The sequence below is a fragment of the Dendropsophus ebraccatus genome, chromosome 8 (assembly GCF_027789765.1).
Source record: "Dendropsophus ebraccatus isolate aDenEbr1 chromosome 8, aDenEbr1.pat, whole genome shotgun sequence".
NCBI lineage: Eukaryota > Metazoa > Chordata > Amphibia > Anura > Hylidae > Dendropsophus > Dendropsophus ebraccatus.
In genome coordinates, this window is record NC_091461.1 from 21,474,379 (window position 1) to 21,500,903 (window position 26,525).

The window sequence follows — 26,525 nt, forward strand, 5'->3', positions numbered from 1 at the left end:
CAGTTTTAGGCCATGTTCACACAACGTATATTTTCGTAAAAGTATGGCAATCAGCAACAATGGCTGTGATTAATACGTAAAAATGTGTTACCTTGCCGTCTATGGTATCCCGGCCGAAGCGTATACATAGTATCCCTAGTGGCGCCGAAAACAACTGACATGTCAGTTTTCTGCGGCCACTATTCATTGAATAGCGGCCGCAGAAAACCCTGTCAGTGCACACAGTTGCATTGTGCAGTGCTCCATTGTGTGCAGTGCAGAGTTCTGATGCGGGCACACACGGATGCGCCCGCATCAGAACTCAGTGGCGCTAAAGATCATCCGGCCGGTACTGCAGTACTGGCCGGGATGATCTTTTCTGAGACCGGACCTTCTGTCACCACGGCCGATTCCATGCTAAGTGTGCACATAGCCTTAGATTGTACTCAGTTTCGTTTATTTGGGTTCAAGAACCCGTTTGTTGCTTCTGCTATGGATAGTTTATTGTTTAAGACGAACACAGGAATCCTGTATGAGCAAAGAGGATAACGTTGTCTCTTTAGGGGAAGATGTAGGAAAAGATTAGGGAGAGTTAAGGAGTTATTACTGAAAAAATTCACTTTACACCTATAGATAGGGGAAAAGTAGGAGATTGTGGGGGTCCAATCTCTGTATCCCCTCCAATCTCTGTATCGGGCCCCACCAGCTCTGTTATGAATAGAGCCACGGGTATGGCCCCTATTCATTGCTATGGAACAACGGGTAGAGTCGAGTACGCCAGAAGTCCTTGTGTTTGTTTCTGTTCTGTCAGCTTCTACTTCATTCCTGACTGCCATCATTATCATTCATTTGCACCATCATCCACTCCATCATCTCTAGTTCCAGTCATATAATGTCAAGTTAATGTTGTTATCTTTTATTAATAATATGTGCTTGTATGCTGTTTCTTACAACCGTCATTCTCAAGATGTAGCGACCTAGCATATCCTCTGAGAAAGTCTATCTCCACCATCAGGAGTATCTCGTGAAGAACAGAGGATACGCTTAGACAAAACCCTTAGGGATAGACGGGCACATGACACAGTGGTCTCATGTCCGCTGATCCTGACAGGTACCTATAACTTCCTGTTTGTGTCAATCTGCACAGAAAATTGTGATGAAGTCAATGGCCAAAAACTCTGGTCATTTTAAGGATTTACTACAATAAAATATATGAATTTTAATAAGAGCTGAAGGAATTTTGATCTTTTCTCTTGTAAATACCCCGGTATCCAGGGGCTTTACCCTCGTGGTCAACATCTATTATACAAGAAGTATTTACATGCAGACTGGGCGCTGACCATGCAGTATAAACTTTATACTCTGGGACAGTAAGATTGTCCTACCGAACATGAGACCCTTGAGACACATATGCTTCCTCATCAGGAACTTTGGGGTCCACCTCACAGTTTGGCAAAGACCAGTCCACACCCGTAGGAGAATAGAAGTCAGTAGTTAACACATGGGAACACAATATATCCCTGTGGATTTATTAGACACCACCTGTCTGATAGAAACAGATGTTTTATAAGAGAATAGTGAGATGAGAAAACAATGTTGATGCCTTCCCTATATTCTGACATTGTAAATGGTTGTACTTTATGGAGGTATGTGAAAGATGTATTCATCAACACCTTTCAATAGCAGCGAGAAGAAAAGGCTTTATCTACAGAGGCTGTTATATCATCGCTCAGCCATTGTTACAATCTGCACAAGGTTAGAACTCAGCATTAGGAAAGTCTGTATATACCTGGGGCCATAAGATCCTGAGCCTGCGGAGCTGGAGTGCATGGTGTACTTTCAGTCTCATTCATTCTGTACATAGTATGGGACTATTTCAAGGCTATATCTTACAGCAGGGGACTGTTGTATAATAAAATTAAAGTGCCCATACACCTATAATTGTGTCTAGCTAAGACAATTCTACTATACACCAGTTTGATATCCCCCAATGTGTCATCCAATTGGATGGGGTGAAACAGTGTAGAATGCAAAATAATTCTTGTCGAAGTGACAGACACTACAATGGAACCGAAAGAACCCCGTTATAAGTGAAACCATGACGGTGATGTGAATGTGTATGGTGTACCTATCTTTTCAAAACAATTTTGACATTTCATAGAGGTATGTTAAGGGTTTTGACTGGTCCTGAAGGGGGGATTTATAAAGACCGGCGTACTTATGTTAGGCCCCACCCTTTCCTGGCAGGATTCACTAAGAGGCGCACGCCATGGTACTGCTAATGGAACAGTGGTGTGGTGAGGAACAGGCCTAAGGCCATTGAGGCCCACTTTAAAGAGACTCTGTCAGCAGGATTATGCCGTCCTTTCTCAGGGTAGCAAAAACTAGTGACAGAGAAGTTAAACAGAATGATGTATCACTTACATTGTTCTGTGCAGCTGATCCAGAGATATCCTCCTGAATAACATGGACACTAAGTAGTCCTCTCCATTTTGTGCATAAGCTCAGTAGTCCTGGATATTTATGAGAAGCAGAAATCTCCAGCCACCAGCTGCTTATTGGCAGTTATCTATCCATGCTGTGTATAGGCACCAACTGTCAATCAGCATCAGGAGGACAAGACGAGGGGTGAGGCAAGAATCCTATTCTCCTGCATATTAGGAGAACGGCTAAACAGAATGATGTAAGTAATACACCGATCTGTTCAGCATTTCTGTCATCAGTTTATGCTGCCCTCATTTAAGACAGGTTCCCTTTAAAGTACTGGTCTACAACCATAAAAGAATAGAAGTCTGTAGCTGACACATGAGAACACAGTATATTCAAGTGAATAGCCAAGAGATAGCTAGATGTAGAAACCAGGAGTGTAAGAACAGATACCAAGCAAATAATCCAAAGGGTAAGACAGGGGCATAAAAAGAAAAAAAAAAGCCTTGGATCAGGTGCTAAAGTCAAATCCAATAGCAATGTACACGGACAGGAGCCAGAGTAGCATGTATCTCAATCAGCCAGCAATGTTGTATCTTCAGGATCCAGTTTACAACCCAACTCTGTTTGATCCAGCAGGGCCATAACAGGAGACATCGCTGGAACAACAGAGGTGTCTGGTTGCCCAGCAACTGAACCTGGCCCCCAGCATAAGCCACAACCGCCAGGATGAGCCTCAGTCGCCAGCATAAGCCACAGCCGCCAGGATGTGTCTCAGCCACCAGCTAAGGCCACAGCTGCCAGCATAGGCCACAGCCGCCAGCATAAGCCACAGCCGCCAGCATAAGCCACAGCCGCCAGGATGTGTCTCAGCCACCAGCTAAGGCCACAGCTGCCAGCATAAGCCAGAGCATAATACATGGGCTGGAGAAAGGTGGTTTGAACAAGGGTGAATTATATTTTCTGTTATATTCTCTGTGCAGGTTAAATGTAATGATATACTATTTTATTTTTTTAATCCAAACATATTCTTGCAGATTCACATACACATTGTAAAGCATGCCTTTAATAATTTCCATTGGCAAAGGTAAAGGAAAGAAGCGGCGAGGTTAACATAAAAGGGTCCAAAGATTAAGCACATCCCCAAATCCCGCCAGCCTGGCTGTGGATCCCTCCTGCTGGACATTGTGTTTGATGTATTGTGAACGCCATCGCTGCTCCCCGGCTGTAATTGTGTGACTGCTGTGTATATCGATTAGGGATTTTTGTCTGCTGGCTGGTAATTAAAATGATGGTGTGCACCTCTGTTACCCCGGCGTATGTCGACTGCCAAAATCTCTGCTGGAAGGTGTACCGCTAGAACGCCAGCTGGCACTAACTACTGACATATGATCTCCATTTACCTTGTTGTGGAAATATTTTACTGTATTCTGCGCTACCTGAAAACCTGGATGATGTGAGCAACAGCTGCCGCCATTATAGGGAGACCCATCTCACTTCTGTGCCCAGGGTGTGTAGCCACACTATGCCAGCTGGGTGTGAAATATGGGTGTCACCATCAAGGTAGCAGCCATAGTCAATGCTTCATTTAGATATGTGATAATCTCTTGGAGGGTGTTAGGGTTATAGGTGCAGGGGGTACATAGGTACTGTGGCTGTTATACCTGGGTCTGGTACTTGAAGGACTGTAGCCAACCTATCCCTTATACTTATCGCTAAGGGAATATTGTTCTGTTAAATATTTTGCAATGGAGCCCGAAAACTTCAATGACACCCATAGGATCAATTCAATATCAACATTACAACAACAACAACAACAACAGGAATTTTTGGGGGATTTATTTCTGGTTAAGTGGTTATTTAGTGGCCAGGTATACACTGTACCCTTACCCACTCAGCCCCTAATGTGTGAAGTGTAAAAATACTCAGGCCCTCTCCACTCCCGGCTGTGGTCTGTCCAGGATTTTCCTATGTAACACTTTAGTGACCATTAAGTGATTACTTAGGCATTGAATTCTGGCAGCAGCAAACCGGGAGAGGATATTTTTACTGTACCTCACATGTAAAGGAGCAGGAACTCCTGTCATTTTGAAAGGGGTCTCTGCTGTTCTACAGTAAGTGATGATATGCAATGCATTGATGCAATGCCCTTAAACATAGCATATCTCTCCATTCTAACAAAGCAGCACACTGCATGGTTCAAGCACAAATATCTATATCTTGGACAGATTTGTGGGGGCCCTTCCCCTGGGTCACATGACACAGCCTTCTTCTCTTTACAATGCCACCTATGGTACAAAGTGTCAAAAATACCATTAAATTGATTTAAAATAAAACATCAAACCAGTACCTGGTAGCATGTTACTGCCCTAAGCAGTTATATTTATTATGCATATTAGTCATCTTTCAAAAGGAAAAAAGATGACTTTCTGGAATGAAGAAAACTGTGCATGAGCTTCTCTCTCCATCTCCCCCGCTTTCCCCCTCTCTTCTGAGACAGCTGACGTAAACAAGTCTCTAGTCGGCTGTATCTGCAACTTTGTAGTTACTTTGTAATGCAGTGAGGGATAATCACAGTGAGTGTATCAGCAACTTGACCTCGGATTAAACCTCCAAGCATTACAAAAGAATACAAAATTGCAGATACAGCCGGCCAGGGACTTGTTTACATCAGCTGTCTCAGAAGGGAGGGGGAGGAGGGGGAGATGGAGAGAACCGCTCACACACAAGAGGAGATTTATCAAACATGGTGTAAAGTGAAACTGGCTCAATTGCCCCTAACAACCAATCAGATTCCACCTTTCATTTTACAAAGAGTCTGTGAGGAATGAAAACTGGAATCTGATTGGCTGCTAGGGGCAGTTGAGCCAGTTTTACTTTACACCATGTTTGATAAATTTCCCCCACAGTTTTTTTGTGTCTTCAGCAGAAAGCAGAAGCTCAGAACTGGGGGAAGGAGACCGAGAAGGAATTGTTAGTCTCACCATGGGCAGAAGCAAAGTTATCTTTAAGTGGAATACCCTTCTGAATGAGAGGTTTGGACGTAGCAAAATTCTGACAGCCGGCAAGGGGAGAAAATAACAAGGATTGCTTACCTGAAACCGTGCCTGCGATGCTTCACTTGACTGGAGGGCATTTTCCCCCTGAGTTGTGATGAGGTAACGACTCGGGGGGAGATGTCCATCCAGGCTGATGGACTGCATGCTCAGACAATCAGTGACTGCAGCGGTGTTCCACCCAAGTCACTGACTGGCTGAACGGCCAGTCCGTCAGCCAGGTCGTGATGTCGGCTCTGCTGGATATCCCAGAACCCATGGGGTATCTCAAGGCACTGTGAGAGGTGAGTTAGTATCATTTGTTATGTTCCCACCGTGCACTGCCGTATAAAAAAAAAATTCCTGTGGCCGGACTTCTCCTTTAACAAGTTTGCCAGGTGATACTCTACTGCCTCTGTATCTAGTCATCTACGAAAGGTCTGTCGTGAAATTATCCAGATTTCCTCTTGTCCTTTTGTAACGGCACAGCATTTCATAACCGCTATCAAACTTTATTTCCTATTAAAACAGCAGAAAAAAATAAAAGCCGCGGTGCTGTAGGCTCTATGTGCAGATGGTGTCTCCGCATTCAAGCATCTAATTACAAAATTAGACGATATTTACTTATCATGTTAATTATTGTCCTCAATAATGAGATATTTGAAAACAGGCCATTGTAGAGATCCCATCATATTGAGGAATGGGAAGACAAACTATGCGGGTTACCGTATGTTACCGGAGTCTGGATAACGTTATCGCGTGTAATTATGCAAAAGTACAAATTGGAATTAATCTCTAACATTTACAAATACGGCTTGTATAATGAGGGCCTGGTGTTGAGCGAGCACTGAAATGCTTGAGTGCTCGTTAATCGAGTTGAGCATTTTTTAATGCTCAACTCGATTAACGAGCACTCGAGCATTTTAGTAACGACTCCCATTGAAATCAATAGGAAGCTTGAGCATTAAACCAGTTGTCCTCTGCTCTGCTCCATTGAAGGACATACCGCCAGAGTTCAAATGTGTCTTGTAAAAAAAAAAATTATTTTTTTTGCGCTAATTTTTGTACATTAAGGCTATGTCCACACTACGTATGAGACCGGCCGTTCCATGACTCCGGCCAGGTCACGGAACGGCTGGTCTCAGCCTGGATAATCACGGCCGCTAAAGTACCGGCCGGATCATCTTTCCTCCGTGGAGCTCTGATGCGGGTGCCGGAGTTTTAATGTGTCTTGCAGAAACCTATGGCATTTTCGTTCTAATTTTTTGTACATTTTGTTTAAACATCCCTTCAAGGGACAACATATTCAAAAATTAGAATAAAAAAATGCAATGGGTTACTGCAGCGGGCGGGAGATGTAACTAACGGCTGAATGATCAACTCAACTTAATATCAATAGGAAACTTGAGTATTAAACCAGGTGTCCTCAGCTCGACATCCTTCATCCATTGAAGGGCATACTGACGGAGTTCTAATGTGTCTTGCAGAAACCTGCAGCATTTTTTGTTCAAATTTTTGTGTATGTTGTTTGAACATCCCTTGGGGATGACATATTCAAAAATTTGAAAGAAAAAATTCAATGGGTTACTCTACTGGGCAGGAGATGTAACTGATGGCCGAAAGATCATTTGGCTATCAGTTATTGAAGGTGTATGGCCACTTTTACTCGAGCACCAGGTGTTCAGGGAAGCATCAAGTACGATCAAGCCTCCCCCCCCCCCCCCCCCCCACGATGCTCTCTCAACACTATGAGGGACTCCAAAAGAGATGGGACAACTAGATGACAAACCTAATGGCAGCACCAATGCATTTGTTAACGGGGAAGAAGGGACTCACATAGTAATAGCCTAAAATGAGGGTTTATTTTAGAGTTTCTAGGCGACGCTTTGGATGTGACTTTAGAGGTGTCACTGCTTATGTATGCGCTTTGTTGCTTATTTCGGTGGCTTCACTACCATTTAAAAGAACAGAATTCAATAAAAGCCCCAAAATGAAAGTGCATTTTGTGAGCATCAAGTTGTTGCAAGACACAGCAGGATGTAAAGTGCAGCTGAAAATTGCTTCACAGCCCTGTTATAGAACAGTATAATCAATTCTAAATTACTCCTGTGTTCTCGATTCATAGAATTACTTGTATGATTCTTTGTGCCACCAATAAACCGCTCCTGCACAAAGAAACAAGCAGCTGTATCTCTGCTTTGTTCTTGTTTTCCCAGAGATAATGTAGATTCTGTTTGAGCTCTGGTTGGGACGTAGAGCTCCCCTGTTAGTGTTTATATAATTTACACAGTTACAGCATGAATAGTGAAATATACAAAACAATTATATTGAGGACAACAAAAAGCAGTGTCTTTATTGACAAAAATATAAATACTATAATACTGCTCCTATGTACGAGAATATAACTACTATCATACTGCTCGTATATACAAGAATTACTATAATACTGCTCCTATGTACAAGAATATAACTACTATAATACTGCTCCTATATATAAGAATATAACTACTATAATACTGCCCCCTATATACAAGAATATAACTACTATAATACTGCCTCCTATATACAAGAATATAACTACTATAATACTGCTCCTATATATAAGAATATAACTACTATAATACTGCCCCCTATATACAAGAATATAACTACTATAATACTGCCTCCTATATACAAGAATATAACTACTATAATACTGCCCCCTATATACAAGAATATAACTACTATAATACTGCCTACTATATACATGAATATAACTACTATAATACTGCCTCCTATATACAAGAATATAACTACTATAATACTGCCCCCTATATACAAGAATATAACTACTATAATACTGCCTCCTATATACAAGAATATAACTACTTATTTTTGGCTTGTGCATATAACTACCATAATACTGCCCCCTATATACAAGAATATAACTACTATAATGCACAGGTAAGACAAAGCCTGCACCACTATGCTGATAGTAGACCCCGCTGGGACGAAGGAGAGTATAACACCTGTATGTGTATTGGAGGTGCTTCTACTTAGAAAAAACAGACGATTCAATCTCTAAGGGCACTATTATATGAATCGATAATAGGCCGATTCGGCCGATTATCGCTCCGTGTAATAAATACAACGATCAGCCGATGACAAAGATCATTGGCTGATCATTGATAAAGGTTAGAACCTATAATTGTCGGGCGCCAAACGCGCACCACTACGTGTAATAGCAGTGCGGGGCCGGCGACTGACGATATACATTACCTATGGACACTCTAGGGCTGCTCCTACGGTCCACTTCTCCCCGATCCCGCACGTTCTAGCTTCAGAGCGGCCTGTCAGTTGACAGGCCGCTCTGAAGCTAGAACGTGCGGGACTCGGGGAGAAGCGGACCGCAGGAGTTATATTCTTGTATATCAGAGCAGTATTATAGTAGCTATATTCTTGTATATACAGTAGGGGGCAGTATTATAGTAGTTATATTCTTGTATATAGGAGCAGTATTATAGTAGTTATATTCCTGTATATAGGGGGCAGTATTATAGTAGTTATATTCTTGTATATAGGAGCAGTATTATAGTAGTTATATTCTTGTATATAAGAGCAGTATTATAGTAGCTATATTCTTGTATATAGGAGCAGTATTATAGTAGTTATATTCTTGTATATAGAAGCAGTATTATAGTAGTTATATTCTTGTATATAGGAGCAGTATTATAGCAGTTATATTCCTGTATATAGGAGCAGTATTATAGTAGTTATATTCTTGTATATAGAAGCAGTATTATAGTAGTTATATTCTTGTATATAGGAGCAGTATTATAGCAGTAATATTCTTGTATATAGAAGCAGTATTATAGTAGTTATATTCTTGTATATAGGAGGCAGTATTATAGTAGTTATATTCCTGTATATAGGAGCAGTATTATAGTAGTTATATTCTTGTATATAGGGGCAGTTTTATAGTAGTTATATTCTTGTATATAGGAGCAGTATTATAGTAGTTATATTCTTGTATATAGGGGCAGTATTATAGTATTTATATTCTTTTATATAGGAGTAGTATTATAGTAGTTATATTCCTGTATATAGGAGTAGTATTATAGTAGTTATTGCCACAAAGAGAAAACAGGTAACCAGCACAGCGGTGTATAGTATGCCCTAGTACATGGAGGTGGATATATTGCCGTGTAGGAGACTACAACCATATAAAGATGCCGTACTCCCGGGGTGCACGGAGCAGAAGCTAGCAAACAGTCAATGATGAGGTAAGAGAAAACAGGTTCCGCACTCACTGGATCCGATGCAATCAGGCAAATCTTTATTGTGTGAACTTACACATAGCGGCGAGGGGATGGAACAGGGTGCTCAACGCGCGTTGAGTAGTTTTATTCTTGTATATAGGAGGCAGTATTATAGTAGTTATATTCTTGTATATAGGGGGCAGTATTATAGTAGTTATATTATTGTATATAGGGGGCAGTATTATAGTAGTTATATTCCTGTATATAGGGGGCAGTATTATAGTTGTTATATTCCTGTATATAGGGGGCAGTATTATAGTAGTTATATTCCTGTATATAGGGAGCAGTATTATAGTATTTATATTCTTGTATATAGGGGGCAGTATTATAGTATTTATATTCTTGTATATAGGAGCAGTATTATAGTAGTTATATTCCTGTATATAGGGGGCAGTATTATAGTAGTTATATTCCTGTATATAGGAGCAGTATTATAGTATTTATATTATTGTATATAGGAGCAGTATTATAGTAGTTATATTCCTGTATATAGGGGGCAGTATTATAGTAGTTATATTATTGTATATAGGAGCAGTATTATAGTAGTTATATTCTTGTATATAGGAGCAGTATTATAGTAGTTATATTCCTGTATATAGGAGCAGTATTATAGTATTTATATTCTTGTATATAGGAGCAGTGTTATAGTTGTTTGTCTTAATGGTACATTACATTGATAAAATGTGCATTTTCATGTACCGCAGTACAATCATATAAATTATTAACTTTTAGTGAAAATAAGGATAACATTACTTTATTATGTAAAAAAAAAATAATACAATGTATTATGAAAATTTTGAAAATACTAAGTACTCTTTCGCCGTATCCTGGAGAAAAATAAACACTCTGTATGAAAGACTTTCCAGAACAATTTGTCAGTCAGGGAAAGTTCATCCTGCATGTATCAATACATTGTGAAGAGACATAGAGACGCTAGACAGAGGTCTCCTATCCAATGCCATAAAAAAGAACAAGCCAAGCAGCCGAGAGCACTCACGCTGTATACACAGTCACAACAACAAAGGCAACTTCTACTGAAAGAGAGTGAAAAAAAAACAACCTATTAGCTATGAATAGAAAAGTATATTCTTTCTAAAGAATCTAATAAAAAACTATTTAAAAGTATGAATCACACATTTTTATAAGGAGCAGAAATTGACCCATTGCCTTTATTCAAGTTTTTAGGTTAATCATAATTTAAAAAAAATATTTGGTGTTTGTTTTTCCCCTTCTGGTATTCATTGTAAAATAAACTTTGATAGTAGTGGCACGGTGAGGCAGGGTGTCAATGAGGCGGGGCCTAGGGTATCCGTGCCCTAGGCCTGCAGTGCCTCTCTCCCCTTCATGCTCATGGGTTGGATCTTTATTTTTAGGGTGCTGAAGATCCATCTTAGGGGCGTGCCAAAAAGGAAGAAAGGCGGGGAGAGGCGCTGCAGGCCTAGGACACAGATGCTCTGGGCCCCTCCTTACTGACACCCTGAGTCTTTGTCGAAATTAAAGTTGATTTCACACTGAAACAGGCAAATCCCAGAACATGTCTTGATGGGATCATCAAAATGGTTCCCACGGTTTGTCGTCGTACTCCAGGTTACACAATAACCCTTAAATCTTGTAGTTTTCAGCTGAGACTTCCTGTTCTGTACAGATCACTTGCCCTCCTTATCATCCCATACAGAATTACAGAGATGGGTGCCAACAGTATACAGATAACAGAGGTATAAACTAAAACTGCTGCTCACAACCCTCCACAAGACTTTCCCATTCATTTGAGTAGGACATGTCTTGTCTAATGTTTCCTATAGTCCATGTTGCTTGCTGTAAAGCCTTTTCCTAAATGCTGTAAAAAAAAAAAAATTCAGGCAAGATGGCGGCTCCCATAACAATGAACAAAAAATAAATAAAAAATGACAATCAGAAAATAGAAACATATTTGAAGAAAAAGATCTAATAATCATTAGGCCATACATTCCCTTTAAAGGGGCTATATGTACTCAGGTAACCGCTTTTCTTTGGGATCTATGACTGCGATCAGCTGATCATCACTGCTTGGTTCCTAAAACTCTCAATGTAGTGGCAGAAAGTAAAGCCAGACAAACTTTTCCCTGCAGTGACCACTACAGGACAAATGCAGAATTACATGCACCTGCTCCAATCACTGATTATTCATGTAACAGCGAGCACTTCTGTCTCCATCCACCGTCTACATCTCATCCTTACCCTCTTGCCTGGGGGTCAGTGTGCGCTCCGGCAATGTATGGAATAGCAACACATTTTTCATAGCCGCAAGATTTTGGGGGGCTATTAGTAAATGTTATTAGTAATTGCAATTATGTTAGAAAGTGAAGGGGTTAACCTGTGAGAAACAAAATAAATGAAGGGCGTAAGCAAGGTGCAAACCATCTAGTCGCGGATAATGATGGTGGCGATCCGTTACATTTTTTGCTTATTCCATAATTTTTCAGAATATTCAGATAACTCAAAGGACACGTCCAATGTTACAGGCATAGGCACGATGTGAGATGGAATCTTGCCCAGGAAATAATTTAATGCATATATCGAGCTACGCAGGAGCACACAGTCTAAAAATGCACGCGGCGTGCCCACAAAAAAAAAAAAAGTAACAAAAACGCCAAAAATTGTAGATACAGCCGCTGCTGGATTCCTAAATAATGAAAACGCTACTTTAACCGGGCAGATAAGCAAGAAACAGGAAAATAAATGATAAAGATTAAAGCAGAAAACACAAAGCGATAAAATTCCTTTAACCTGGCACCAGAAATCCTGATAATCCAGCAACAAAAATAGTCCTTTACCATAAAAAAATAACCTTGTAGTGGTATATAATAACTCTCCTGGAGATTCCCGGAGGCTCTTGGAATTAGTTAAGGGGGTCGGAGCTGGTGGAAGTAGTGTCTACAGCAGGCTGAGCCTTGTGGTGCGCCGGCACTCTTTCACAGTAATGGAGACGTATTAGGTGGCAGATGGGCACGTCCCATGGTCCCTCAGGCTGGCTGCAGTTATGAAGGGCCACGCAGATGATAGGTGGTGGTACAGGTAATAGTAACATCCTAGTTGCAGTGTCCTGGGTGGTTCGGGGGGAGAAATGCGTAACAGATCGGTGTATTACTTACATCTTTCTGTTCAGCCGTTCTCCTAATATGCAGGAGAATAGGATTACAACACCCCTCCCTCCAGCTACTGATTGACAGTTGACTGCCTATACACAGCATGGATAGATAACTGCCAATCAGCAGCTGGTGGGTGGAGTTTTCTGCTTCTCATGAATATTGAGGACTACTGAACTCATGCACATAATGGAGAGGACTACTTATTGTCCATGTTATTCATAAGGAGATCTCTGGATCAGCTGCACAGAACAATGTAAGTGATACATTATTCTGTTCAGCTTCTCTGTCACTAGTTTATGCTACCCTGAGATACAGTAGGACAGTAGAAACCTACAGAGTCTCTTTAAGCAGTTCTTAACAGCGTCAGTGATTGGCTGAGCATCTGTTCTCCCCAAGAGACAAGTCCTTCATGGAAGTGAAGGCGGGTTCATCTCTCAGGGACACTGGTGAAGTGCAGAGAGTTAAAGGGGTTGTCCGGCGATAAAAAATTATTCACAGAATAACACACATTACAAAGTTATACAACTTTGTAATGTATGTTATGTCTGTGAATGGCCCCCTTCCCCGTGTTTCCCCCCACCCACGCTAGACCCAGAAGTGTGGTGCATTATACTCACCGCATCTCGTGTCGTCCACGGTCTCCGATCCTCAGCAGTGACGTCTTCTTCGGGAGGCCGGCGGATCTTCCCGAGTGCCGGCCACCCTCTGCAGCGTCATCCGAAGCTCAGCCGCGATTGGCTGAGCATAACTGTGCTCAGCCAATCGCGGCTGAGCAGCTGATGACGTGGCCGTGGTACACGGGTGGGGGTGGTGGGACACGGGGAAGGGGGCCATTCACAGACATAACATACATTACAAAGTTGTATAACTTTGTAATGTGTGTTATTCTGTGAATAATTTTTTATCGCCGGACAACCCCTTTAAGCATAGCTTCTTATTGTTATATATATATATATATATATATATTCTGCTGTTCTGCTGTAACCAATGGACAGATCGATTATGAAAATAAAAAAACATCCAAATGACATTGGTGATTTTAGTCTGATAACATGTACAGACGTAGACAAAGATTGACCAAAAATTTGTCCATAGCTGCCAAGAAAATTGTTCAGGATGCAAAGAAATACCCACAAATAACATCAGCTGAAAACCAGGACTTTCTGAAAACTAGCGGTGTGGCTGTTTCAAGATGCACAATAAGGAGGCACTTTACTGCGCAAATGCCACAAAGTATCTCACCTACAATACACCAAACAGCACAGAGACAAGCCTCACAACTTCTGGAACAAGGTCATTTGGAGTGTAGAGACCAAAATCAAACCTTATGGCCACAACCATAAACGTTGCATTTGGAGAGGTGTCAACAAGGCATATGATGAAAGCAACACCATTCCTACTGTAAAGCACGAAGGTGGATCACTGATGTTTTGGGGATGTGTGAGCTACAAAGGTACAGGAAACTTGGTCAGAATTGAAGAAAAGATGAATGCAGCATATTATAAGCCCATAAGCTGCACATGGGATGTACTTGGATGTTTCAACATGACAACAATTCAAAATACAGGGGCAAGTTGACCTGTCATTGGCTACAGCAGAACAAAGTGAAGGTTCTGGCTACAGCAGAACAAAGTGAAGGTTCTGGAGTGGCCATCTCAGTCTCCTGACCTCAATATGATTGGGAAGATCTCAAGCACACAGTTCATGCAAGACAAGTCCAAGAATTTACAGGAACTGGAGGCTTTTTGCCAAGAATGGGCAGCTTTACCATCTGAGAAAATAAAGAGCCTCATCCACAACTACCACAAAAGACCTTAAGTTGTCATTGATGTTAAAGGGAGCAATACATCGTATTAAGAGCACGGGTATGTAAACTTTTGATCAGGGTCATTTGGATGTTTTTGGTTTGAAAAATTCTTCCGGTGTATGTAAACTTTTGAGCACAACTGTATATATGTATATAGATAGATATAGATATATAGCTTTGTTGTCATTTTCTGCTTCTTTCATTCTTTTATACTAGCATCCCAACAAACATCTCATCTCATCTCGAAAGACATCTCTCTAGCTCCTGGCTTCTTGGGGCTAAGACATCAGTTTCTAGCTGTGAAATACCCTTAAGTCCTCTGTCTGTGACATGATAGCAGAAAACTGAAAACCTCACAGGGATAGATGATAACAGGCTCCCCCTTTAATACTGTCGTTTAATTGTTTCCACCGTCTTTATGATGCAGATTTTTTTTTTTTTTTTTTAAAGTAGCTAGAATCAATCCCAGATTAGAAGACGTAAAACAATGGGAAATGACAGATGCAAAGCATTCAGAACAGGTTAATATAATAATTGCAATTGTATCTATAAGCATTATACAGAGATGAATAGAAACAATCCAGGAATTCTGGTAACAATTGCAGATATACTCAGCTTTGTCTGTTCTGCTATTCTCACCCCTAGCCCCCAACCCCACCCTGACTGGTTCCTGTACAGACTATAGGACAGGGGTAGGGAACCTTGGCTCTTCAGCTGTTGCAAAACTACAACTCTCATCATGCTTTAGCTTTGTCTGTCCAGACATGATAGGAGTTGTAGTTTTGCAACAGCTGGAAAGCCAAGGTTCCCTACGCCTGCTATAAGGCTTACTATGTAATCATATATCTGATCACATCCCTGCGGTAGGCCAGGGTTAGCACACGGCATATGACATGGTGCTGCGCAGGATACAGCATGTGGTCTTTCCTGTGCTTTATATCGGCATCTCTAGTTTTTCTTTATCTTGCCCCCCATTTTCATTACCTGAATAGGTTTTGCTGTAGGTAACACTTCTATGTGATGCATGGATAAAGCATCATGACATCATATGTAGGTACACTTTTAAAGTGACTCTGTACCCACAATCTGCTCCCCCCAAACCACTTGTACCTTCGGATAGCTGCTTTTAATCCAAGATCTGTCCTGGGGTCCATTCGGCATGTGATGCAGTTATTGTCCTAAAAAACTACTTTTAAACTTGAAGCCCTGTGTCAAATTGGCGTCGCCTAGAGTGTCTGTGCCAAAGCCTTGCACCGCCTCTCCGTCCCTCCTCCCCACCCTCCTCCTCAAGGCCCTGGGCAGTATTTTTCCTATTCATCACTTGTGTAAACACTGCACAGGTGCCTTAAAGGGAACCTGTCACCCCCGTGCCGGGGTGACAGGCTCCTGACCCCCCGTTAGAGCCCCCTATACTCACCTCATCCCGCCGGGTCCCACTTCTGGAGGTGGTCGGGTGATGAAGATCTCAGCCGCTGCAGCCCGGCGCGCGCGCTGAGAGATGAGTCCAACACCCATAGAGAATGACAGAGCGCTGGACTCTCCTGGACACCATTACATGCAAATGCTGCCACAAGAAACTTTTGCTCCACGTGGTCTTCACCTCTTCTTATAGGCACGTTAGCTCAACGCCTGGTAAGTGACCTAATGACTCTTTCCTTCCTAACCAACCTGGTCCTACCCTTTCTGACCCATCCTAAACCCCTTAATACCCCTTCCTAGTCTCTCACGCCATACATTATCTTTCAACCCCATGCCTTCTGCCACAGCTGATCCGGTCATGCCGGTCCTGTGCTAAGGCTGCGCCCCCACTCTGTGCCCTCTGTTTGCATAATGCAAATGCAAAGTAAATGGATGCAAATCACCATCCTCACCGACAGGTAATTTTTTCCAATAGCTGGCTATATATATATATATATATATATATATATATATATATATATATATATTGATGATGATGTGAGCTAGTGCATCAACTGCTCTATGACCGTTGGTTGGGGGTGCCAGTAGGGGTTAGTGTGGCATGAGCCACATGTATATTAGGGGGGTGCTGGTAGTCAGATCTGTGATGGTGACCAGTAATAAGAGAAGCAAGGAAGACCAGTGCAGATATACTTAAAAGAGGTCCTGTCAACCCTCCCTGCCGGGGCAGAGCCCGACCGGCCCCCCGCTAGAGACCCTTACACCTATCCCGTGCACGAAGTCCCGCTAATGGACCCGCTCCCATTGCCGACATATCACCGTCTAAAGCCTGGCGCGCACGCATCACAGATGAGTCCGACGCTCATAGAGAATGAATGAAGCCGGGCTCTGCCCCGGAACGGGTGGTGACAGGTTCCCTTTAGGGTAGCTTCACACGTACCGACTCGCAGCGTTAATAAGGCTGCGAGTCGGCTAGGTCCTGGCAGATCACTTTCACTACATACACACAGCGGTCTGAACGACCGCTGCGTGTATGTAATTCCGCTGGCCGCTTAACCCCTTCAGCTGCCGCCCAGCTCCCGCTCTGTATACATTACCTGTTCTCGCTGCACAGGGTCCTGGCGTACTGCTCTCCCGCCCGGCCAATCAGTGTGTTGCTCTGCCGCAGCCACTCATTGGCGGGAGAGCAGTACGGCGGGACCCCGTGCAGCGAGGACAGGTAATGTATACAGAGCAGGAGCGGAGCGAGAGCCGGGCGGCAGCTGAAGGGGTTAAGCAGCCGGCGGGATTACATACACGCAGCGGTCGTTCAGACCGCTGTGTGTATGTAGTGAAAGTGATCTGCCAGGACCTAGCAGACTTGCAGCGTTATTAATGCTGCGAGTCGGTATGTGTGAAGCTACCCTTAATGTCTGTAGTGAGGACTGGAAGTGAAGTTGGGTGTGTGGAAGGAGAAGTATTGCTCCCAACTAGAGAAGCCAGAAAGAAGTTGCCAGAAAGACTCCTAATGAGTTAGATGCCAAAATAAACAAGACAAGTCTAAGACCTAAAAGGTGAGCTATCAGCAAGTTAGTCGAACCTAAACTACTGATAGCCCCCTATAGTGTATGGGACGCTGAGGAGGAAGGTATATGTGTTATCTTCCCCCTCGGTGCCAGTCCTGTGCTGTTGGAGTAATCTTTGCTCCGGTGCACTGCCTGCTCTTTCTAATTATTATCAATGGATGGGCCATCTCTCAGCTTCAATGGTGATGTTAAAGGGGACCGACCTAACCTGCTTATAGTCCCTTAGACGCTGAGGAGGAAGTTATGTGTGTGTTACCTTCCTCCTCTGCGCCGGTCCTGTGCTGTTACTTGGAGTAATCATCGCTCAGGTGTACTGTTAGGGGCACTACCGTGTCAAAACAGGAATTATTGTCATGGGGCCGCAGGAGCTGCAGGTACTCAGCCTAAACAGCTATAAGTATTAAACTATTGTAGAATTTGTTCTTTAAAGGGGTATTCCACTCAAACATAACTTTTTATATGTTGCTGCCTATGATGAGACTAACAATTCCCTCCATACTTGTTATTATCTATTCCGTCTCCTTCCCCCAGTTCGAAGCTGCTGCTTACTGCTGAAGACATAAAAATCTGTGTGTGAGCTTTTTTCTCTGTCTCCCCCTCCCTTCTGAGACGGCTGATGTAAACAAGTCCCTGGAAGGCTTTATCTGCAACATTGTAGCTTCTTGGTAATGCTGGGAGGGTCAATTTGAGATCAAGTTGCTGATGAACTCACTGTGATTAATTCTCCCGAAATTACAAAGAAGCTACAAAGTTGCAAATAAAGCCAGTCAGGAAATTGTTTACTTCAGCAGTGTCGGAGGGGAGGGGGGAAGAGGAGGAGAGAAAATCTCACACACAGTTTTTTGTGTGTTCAGCAGAAAGCGGCAGCTGGCAGAACTGGTGGAAGGAGACTTAATTACAAGTATGTGTAGTGTCATACCATGGGTGTTGCTATTGGTTACACCCTTCGTAAAAGCCTGTACTTATTGTTAGTCGGCGGTGATGAAGGTAATGATAAAGTTTCGCCACTAGATGTCGTTATATTAGATATATGTGCTTAGATGCTGCATGGCTGATGGATGTAAAGAGTTATTGTTTATTTGTGTACCATATGGATCTGTGAACGTATAGGAATCTTCTCTTCTCGTGTCCTTTCATATCTTTCTTTACTTCTTCTATTACACTCTTCACCCATTCACAGCGCACTTTAGATACACTGAGAAAGGAAGTCACATGGGTGTAGGAAGTGTATAGGTCTTTTGTGTTGGACATTGTAGGGGAAGGACGCAAGCTCGATAGCTCTGGGCCCTGGTCCTCTGCCAGGTCCCCTTCCTTGAAGTTCAGCCTTAGGGTATAAACCCACACACCGTATAAGCAGCGTATTTACTGCTGCGATACGCAGCAAATACGCAGCAAACACGCAGCAAATACGCAGCAAAAACGCAGCAGATTATATCTAAATAACTGAACACAGCATCAAATCTGTACCAACAAATCTGCTGCGTATTTGCTGCGTATTTGTTGCGTATCTGCTGTGTATACGGTGTGTGGGTTTGTACCCTTAGTCAGAACACCACATGGGTAGGAAGCAAGACAAGACACAGCTAACACAGCTCCACAACACTATGCAATGTTAAACCCTCACAGGAGAGGACAAGTCAGAGACAACCTCAACCCAAGCTGTGGACTAGGAAAGTCACAGAGCAGGAAAGTATTCACAGACAGCAGTAAGCTAGGAACTGATCCAGATAGAGTTCATAGGCCTTGGCAACTTTGCTCTATCTCGCAGTGCGGTTGTCAGCAGTTAATCCTCAGCATTCCACTCGTGTCACCCTCATAGGACGGTTCAGCTGACACTGGTGGTCATTAGGTGGTGTGAGGACCCAAAGGTCAATACATGGGCACAGGTGTTCTTCTTCTTCTTCTTCTTCTTCTAAGTATTCTTCTCATCCTCCAACATTCCGGCAGAGCACAGTACTACTTGGGTTGAGACTCCCACGACATCCTCCTCTCTGCTACTCTGATTCTTTGTTACTCTCAATCTGTTACTCAGTCAGCACGACTGTACCCTCTACTACATTCCTATCACAGATCTGGTTGCTGTATTGTCGAGTATTTGTCTACAAGTATTATCAAGTGCTTTCTCAAGAGAAACCTATACTGTCAAAGAGAAGCTGTATAACTTGCTGCACACAAGTACCTTTTGAGTAAAATCAAGCTTATTTAAGTTAAATAGTCTCTGTGATTCTTCTTTTCTCACCAACACAGTATATACCACAGCCTTGGGACACTTCCCCTTTCTGTGGGTGGCGGGTCCTACTATCCGGGAGGGTCATTACACCGCTCTGGCCACCTGTGACTACATCATCTGTGACAACACTATCCCAAGGGATCCGGTAGCAACCTGTCAGGACACTGACCACATGGGAAAAAGGTACAACCGGCCTTCTAAAATAAAAGCATCACACCTGTGTGCCTATCCGGCACTGGCGTCACGACAAAACATCCTAAGGTCCAGCTGTATCTCGGCCAACCACCACCGGAGTGGCGTCACACTTCACCACCTAGCAAGTGACCGGCCCATCCTCCGACACAACACCTCCAGGACTTACCACATATGGAATGAATTGTTAGTCTCACCATGGGCAGCAACATATGGAAAGTTATGACTGAGCGGAATACCCCTTTAAGTTCGATTGTTATCATCAAATAAGGAGGGACGAGCCAATAATGAATCCGATTAGCGGAAATCAGTAAATGAGAGCAGGTAAGGACGCGGCATGACCCGCACACCGTTATCCGTATTCTGTAGACACTGTGGAGCTTATATTGCCGTCATCCATCTCTGTTTAATCTGCCCGTCTCCTGCATCTAATTGGCCAATGATCAGAACCTGCAGCCAGCTGGAGAGAATAACGAGGCCGGGAGAAATGCACAATCATCATTTTTTTTCATATACATAGTTAAACCTTCACTTGCTACACACTGTAAACCCCCCCTCCTCCGCCACATGCTTCCTTCTTACTACTATAGATATAATATAATGCACAATCTGTCTTGCTCTTGAACAATTGCCTATTGTCTTCTTGAAGGGGTTATCCAAGATTAGAAAAAGCCCAGCTACTTACATGCATAAAGAGCGCCACCCCTGCCCTCAGGTTGTGTGTGGTATTAAAATTTACCTCAATGGAATTATTATGGAATTCACCTGCAATAATGCATTTAAACTGAAGAAAAGATTGGTGCTGTATCTAGAAAAAAGAAAAAAAGCAGCCATGTTTTTCTAAGTCTAGATAACCCCCTTTAAAGGTTTTTTTTTTTTAATCAACTGGTGCTAGAAATTTGTAATTAAATTCTATAAAAAATTCACAAGACTTCCAGTACTTAACAGCTGCTGAACGTCCTGCAGGAAGTGGTGTATTCTTTCCAGTTTGGAGAGCAGGAAAGGTTTTCTGGGTATTTTCTCCTGCTTCTGACACTTCCTGACATGGACAGAGGTGGCAGCAGAGCGCATCACATGGCTTCCAGGTTGCTCAGCCCTAATTGGCTGAGCAAGCTAGAAGCCATGTGATGCGCTCCAGCCAATGAAAAGGCTGTTGGTGTGCAAGTGCACCAGCAGCCTTTTCATCTCCCATTCACTTCACTGGAACCTGGAAGTGAGAGAGATCTGAAGATGTGGGCCGGAGATATGTTGTATAGAGCCGCAGGGTGGGCCTTCAGAATTGTTTCATCGTAGGGCCCATGGGGGTTCTAGTGCGCCCCCTCCCACCCACTCCACTGCCTGATCCGCTAACAATAAAGTCAATGTGGTTCTTGTAAAGTATCGGTAATTATGACAATGCTAAAATGTGATCTCCAGCACCCATCTGCATATTGAGAGAAACGCATTTAGACAATTTAAAAACAATAAGAATGCAAATTGTTTTCTTACGAGCCGTAACAGGGTAAGGGGGGAAAAAAAATGAAGGAAATGCATTTAAGGCTATAGGAAACACTAAAGTTTACTTAGCTCATTTGGAAATCTGATGCAACCTGTCATCACCCTGGCTGCCAAAAAGCAAGACAGCCATAAATCAAAGTGATGGAATGAACACGTAACGTATGTGAGAGAATGCGGCGCAATTAAAGGAATCAAATCAAGAGTCTTCCGGGTACCTTTTAACTCATTATGAAGGCATAAGACTAAGAACAAAGCACACCAGGGAGGCAGATCTTCAGCTAGACACAAAGATCCGCGCTGCTTCAATTTTTAATCTGTTTGTTCGTACGGTATACAGAAAACTTTTATTGCCTTCAGTCTAAAATCTAACAAGACTTTTGTTTCTTGTAAGATAATATAAAAATCCCACCTCTTAATAGCCTTCAAGGGGTTTTATGCTGAGGAGTCAGGGTGCCTTAAAGTGAATGTACCACTAGTACATTTGCTTTAAGACTTGCACATGGATAGAACGGCACTGGCGCAAGGAAGCCAGTGCCACGGCCCGATTTCCATGTACGGCGCCATTCTATTCCCGGGCACTGCCGGGGCCGAAGCACTGGAGGCGGACCAGCCCGCCCACAGTGGGAGGAAACCCCAACCCCTCTATAACGCGGCTCCATAAGAACCTGCTTCCCTGTGCCAGCAGGGAAAAGGAAAAAGGAAGAGCTCTGATATATGTGAGACGTAAGACAGTTAGGGCTACCTACTTATTTTTTTATTTTATTTTTTTACAAAAAGATGGGAAGGTGGTGGGGGATCGACAGACAGTACATGTAGGAGTATATTAGTCCTAAGTGGGTTATTATGTCTCTGATTCATGATGTCAGTGTAAAGCTGATGGTGTATTCTACATATGGGATCAAACAGACATATACAATGACTAGATTAATGTCAGAACGTGACAGGTAGAGACAAAACACGACTGTGAGCCCTAGGTCTGAACCCGTCCACTGTCCCTACCTAGTTGCCTCAATCGGCCCTAAGCAGCCGCTGACAACCACGAACACGTTCCCTATACTGAGTACGTGAAACACAGAACAATACAGATGGACAAACACAATATAGGGTAGTCAGAAAAGCCAAGTCAAAACCAAACGGGTAACGCGGTACAAAATCAGCAAACAATTGGATAGTCAAATGGTCAGGCGGGAGGTCGGATAACAAGTCGAGCAAGGCAGAGGGATTAGGAACGGGAAACACAGGAATAGACAAGGGAGCTGGGATCAGGGGATGAAACCTAATTAGCCAGCGCTGAGACACTGCCTCAGCTTTGTTTTATGGTGACCAAGAGCCCAGTCCGGATCCTTATTGGACCGTTGCTCTCATCTTCCAGGTTGCAGACAAGCAGAGAAATCCGTCAATCACACAGACAACACAGGTGCATAATCAAGTCCAGAAGCTTCTCAGCTTAACTGCTGCATTGCCGGAAGCTGAGAAGCAATCGGGTGTGGCACACAAAAGCAAACACCAGGCCCAGTTCACACTAGGCTACTGCACATTCCTGACAATTAAAGCTCAGTATAGGAACAATTATTGCAAAATAAAACTGGCCATACCCATTAGGTAAAAGTCGTCAAAACTTTTCAATACCATTGGAATTGAACAATGTTCCAGTGTATTTGGTGGCAGTTTAACAATCTTTTGTAAGTTTCCAATAATAGGAGAATGAGGTCTGAGCATCTTGAAATATTACATGGTCCAACCTTGTCCCCCAGAGAGATACGAGCGGTCAGAAGTGTCTGGTTGTGTAAATTTATGAGGGAGTCGGGGGAAATAGCTCTCAGCCAAGTGAGCATTTATCTGACAGCTGAGAACGGCCAGTCTAAGTGCTAAACACGAAAAGTTCTCTGCTCTGAGTTTTTCACTTACCTAAAAAAGTTCAATAGTTTTCTATATTGATGACCAAATGAGGATAATATCCATAGTCCAAGCACCGAAACATCCAAACTTTAATAGGATTGTTCAGAATTTTAGGTATTGTCCCCAGAAACCACACCAATATCTCATTGACTTTGCGTCACAATGATTAGATGAAAAAAAGAAGCAGAGAAGCAAAGAAAGCCATCACTTGTCAAGATGGAATGACTCTTTTAGCATGTTAGCTGATTTGAGCTGAGTTCTAAGTCTCCTACAAAATCTTCACCAAAATACCAGGACAATGACCTGATAACCTTTCCAATTATAACTAACCTGAATAAGACCTGGTCCTAAAGAGGTAGTCCAGGACAAAAAAATGTATATATGGCTGGGGGTGCTGTAAAAAAAAAAAAGATACTCACCCTTCCAAATTCCCATAGCAGTCATATGTGTGGCTTTCAATCCCTGCTTAGTACTGCTTCCTCCTTGGTCCCTGTTCAGCCAATTACTGGTAAAACCAGTGTCCTGCCAATTGCCTGAATAATCAACCAACAAAACACAGTAATCACTGAACTAAAGGAGAACAGCGAAAAAATTTCCAATGAAGTACTCAATCAAGAGTCTCCACTGATGCCCCCAAAAATTTAAATATACAAAACAAGAGTCCGTGGAGCCTCAGTTACGAGTCTCAAAACACAGGATAGCCAGATATCTCTAGCCTGTTGCCAACGGGGTGCCTCCATGATGGGGAGAGCACCACACCACCCTGATAAATAACCCCTTAAGTCCCACTCGGTTGCGAGTATTGGAACATAGACAGGGAAACAACAGGGTGGCCCCTTTTGTCAATGTCTAACTCAAGGTGCGAGTATTGCGATCATGACAAGGGCTTGCAAAGGCAGGCTTCCACCCTGTCTATGTTCCAATACTTCCACCCTGTCTATGTTCCAATACTTCCACCCTGTCTATGTTCCAATACTCGCAACCGAGTGGGACTTAAGGGGTTATTTATCAGGGTGGTGTGGTGCTCTCCCCATCATGGAGGCACCCCGTTGGCAACAGGCTAGAGATATCTGGCTATCCTGTGTTTTGAGACTCATAACTGAGGCTCCACGGACTCTTGTTTTGCAATTGCCTGAATAGGAAAGTTACTGTGAATTAATCACAGGAACAAAAAGGAGCAGGGACCGGGAGCCATACAAACAGCACCTACAGGGGATAAGGGGAGGGGAGTATCACTTCTTAAGATGTATCACTTTTGAAGAAGTGTGAAATGCTTGCACCACAGAGAATTGTCGAGAGTTGACACCAGTTTCTCATGTATTTTATAAAAACTTGTCAAGCCACGGGGGCCAAGGTTTGTCACGCATAGATGTTTTTACTTTTTAGACTTTTTTTTAATGGGTAACGCAGTACAAGCCCCATCTAAGGTTGAAAGGCATAAAGTAAAACCTTTAATAGTTCCAGTTTATTACAAAAACCTATTTTTTCCGTCCTCAGGTGATGAGTTGTTATAAATGTCCTCCTCTCCCCTCCGTGAATTTTTTATTTTTTTTCTAATTTAGCTTTAGTTTGGAGAATCTTGCCTGTATTTCGAATTCCAGCTATGTTAATTCCAAATGTTAAGTGTATGCAACAGCGTGACTGCTCATAGAGATAGCAGAGTGATCTGCATTAGCAGCTACTTAGTAGGCAGAAATGCAGCCTGTCAAATAAAAGTCGGTCCTCGCAGACGTTTGAGCTGTTTAACTCAGCTGGCAATGCTTCAACAAGCTTTGCTTACAAGTACGGGCTGAAGGACTTTCAATCTGCCCCTCAACCAATGTTTTAAAGGGATGCTCACGGCACTATATAATGGATGCTCTGAAGGGAGACAGAAGCTAGATTATGACTAAGATCGGGATTTTAAATACAAATCCCGTCATAAACCTTGCCCGTTTTTTATTCCGTACAGAAATCAGTATGTGGCGGCATAGCGGAATAAATCAATATAAATCATATAACTTCCTTCTGCAAAGATAAAATCAGTCTCAACCCAAAATAAGAAAACTTTGGAAGAATTGCCTGATTTAGGGTGCCCAAGTGTCCATCTATGTAGAATGAACGTTATTAACGTCTTAAAAGGGGTTGTCCAGTGGAGAAAAACTAATTTTCATATATTTGCTTTTAAGGAATTCTAAGTTAAAGGGCAACTTAACTTAACTTATGTTAACTTATATTCTTATATTCGAACGAATATCGAATCTCATTATAGTCTATGGGAGAAAATTACTTGGGACCTGGAAATCAATATTCGACCACTAGGAGGTCACCAAGTCCAATGACACCTCAGGAAATGATGCCAACACCTCTGGATGCATATAGGACAGCAGGGAAAGCATGCCTGGCTGCATCTAACACTAGTGATGAGCAGACATCCTAATTTTCCCAAGTGTACGTTTCAGTCTAGCAGTACGCACTTGCGTACGTATCAGGTCAGGTGCAGTGTAAAGTACGTAATAACGAAATTTAACTATAACTACAAATCAGTTGTAGCAAGATAAAGCGTATTATCCCACACTCACAGTATACAGCCATATACCGGATATATAATTGTTTTTACAACAATAAAATGAAAGGGCTGGTCAACTCCGTTATGGGACGCAGACTGCGCAAATCAGTAGTAGCAAGATAACAGGTTTTATCCCACACTCACAGTATACAGCCGTATACACTATCTGTAGATGTCTGAACACACTGCCTGTCTCACAACAGCTTCTAAATCTCTGTTTTTTATACTTTTAGACCTAACAAGGGTTTGTGGGGGTCCCTCCCTACCTAACTTCCCCTAAAAGCTATCTCTCCCTGGTGAACAGTCTGTCCCTCTCTAGCTCCAACCAGCAAGTGACACAAATCTGAAATCACTATTCGTATAGTAAGGGGGTGACATAGTTTAGCTAGCCAATCACAGTTAGAGGTTATTTTTTAAAGCCCTGCCTATTCCTAGTGCCTGTCCCTACCCCCTGCATGTTTATTGACTGGAAAAAGCGCCAGGAGGGGGTGGGAGGGAAAA

General features: G+C 42.7%; 1 protein-coding gene and 1 long non-coding RNA gene across 5 annotated transcripts in view; one reads left to right on the forward strand and one right to left on the reverse strand.

Moving 5' to 3' along the window:
- The window catches only part of CRTAC1 (cartilage acidic protein 1), a 471,729-nt gene that overhangs the window by 305,293 nt on the left and 139,911 nt on the right, over nucleotides 1–26,525 (reverse strand). The gene's annotated exons all lie outside the window — the stretch shown is intronic.
- Nucleotides 2,589–3,506, forward strand: LOC138798451 (uncharacterized). Its single transcript, XR_011364082.1, has 3 exons — nucleotides 2,589–2,662; nucleotides 3,046–3,340; nucleotides 3,444–3,506. It is a non-coding gene; the product is annotated as an uncharacterized lncRNA (long non-coding RNA).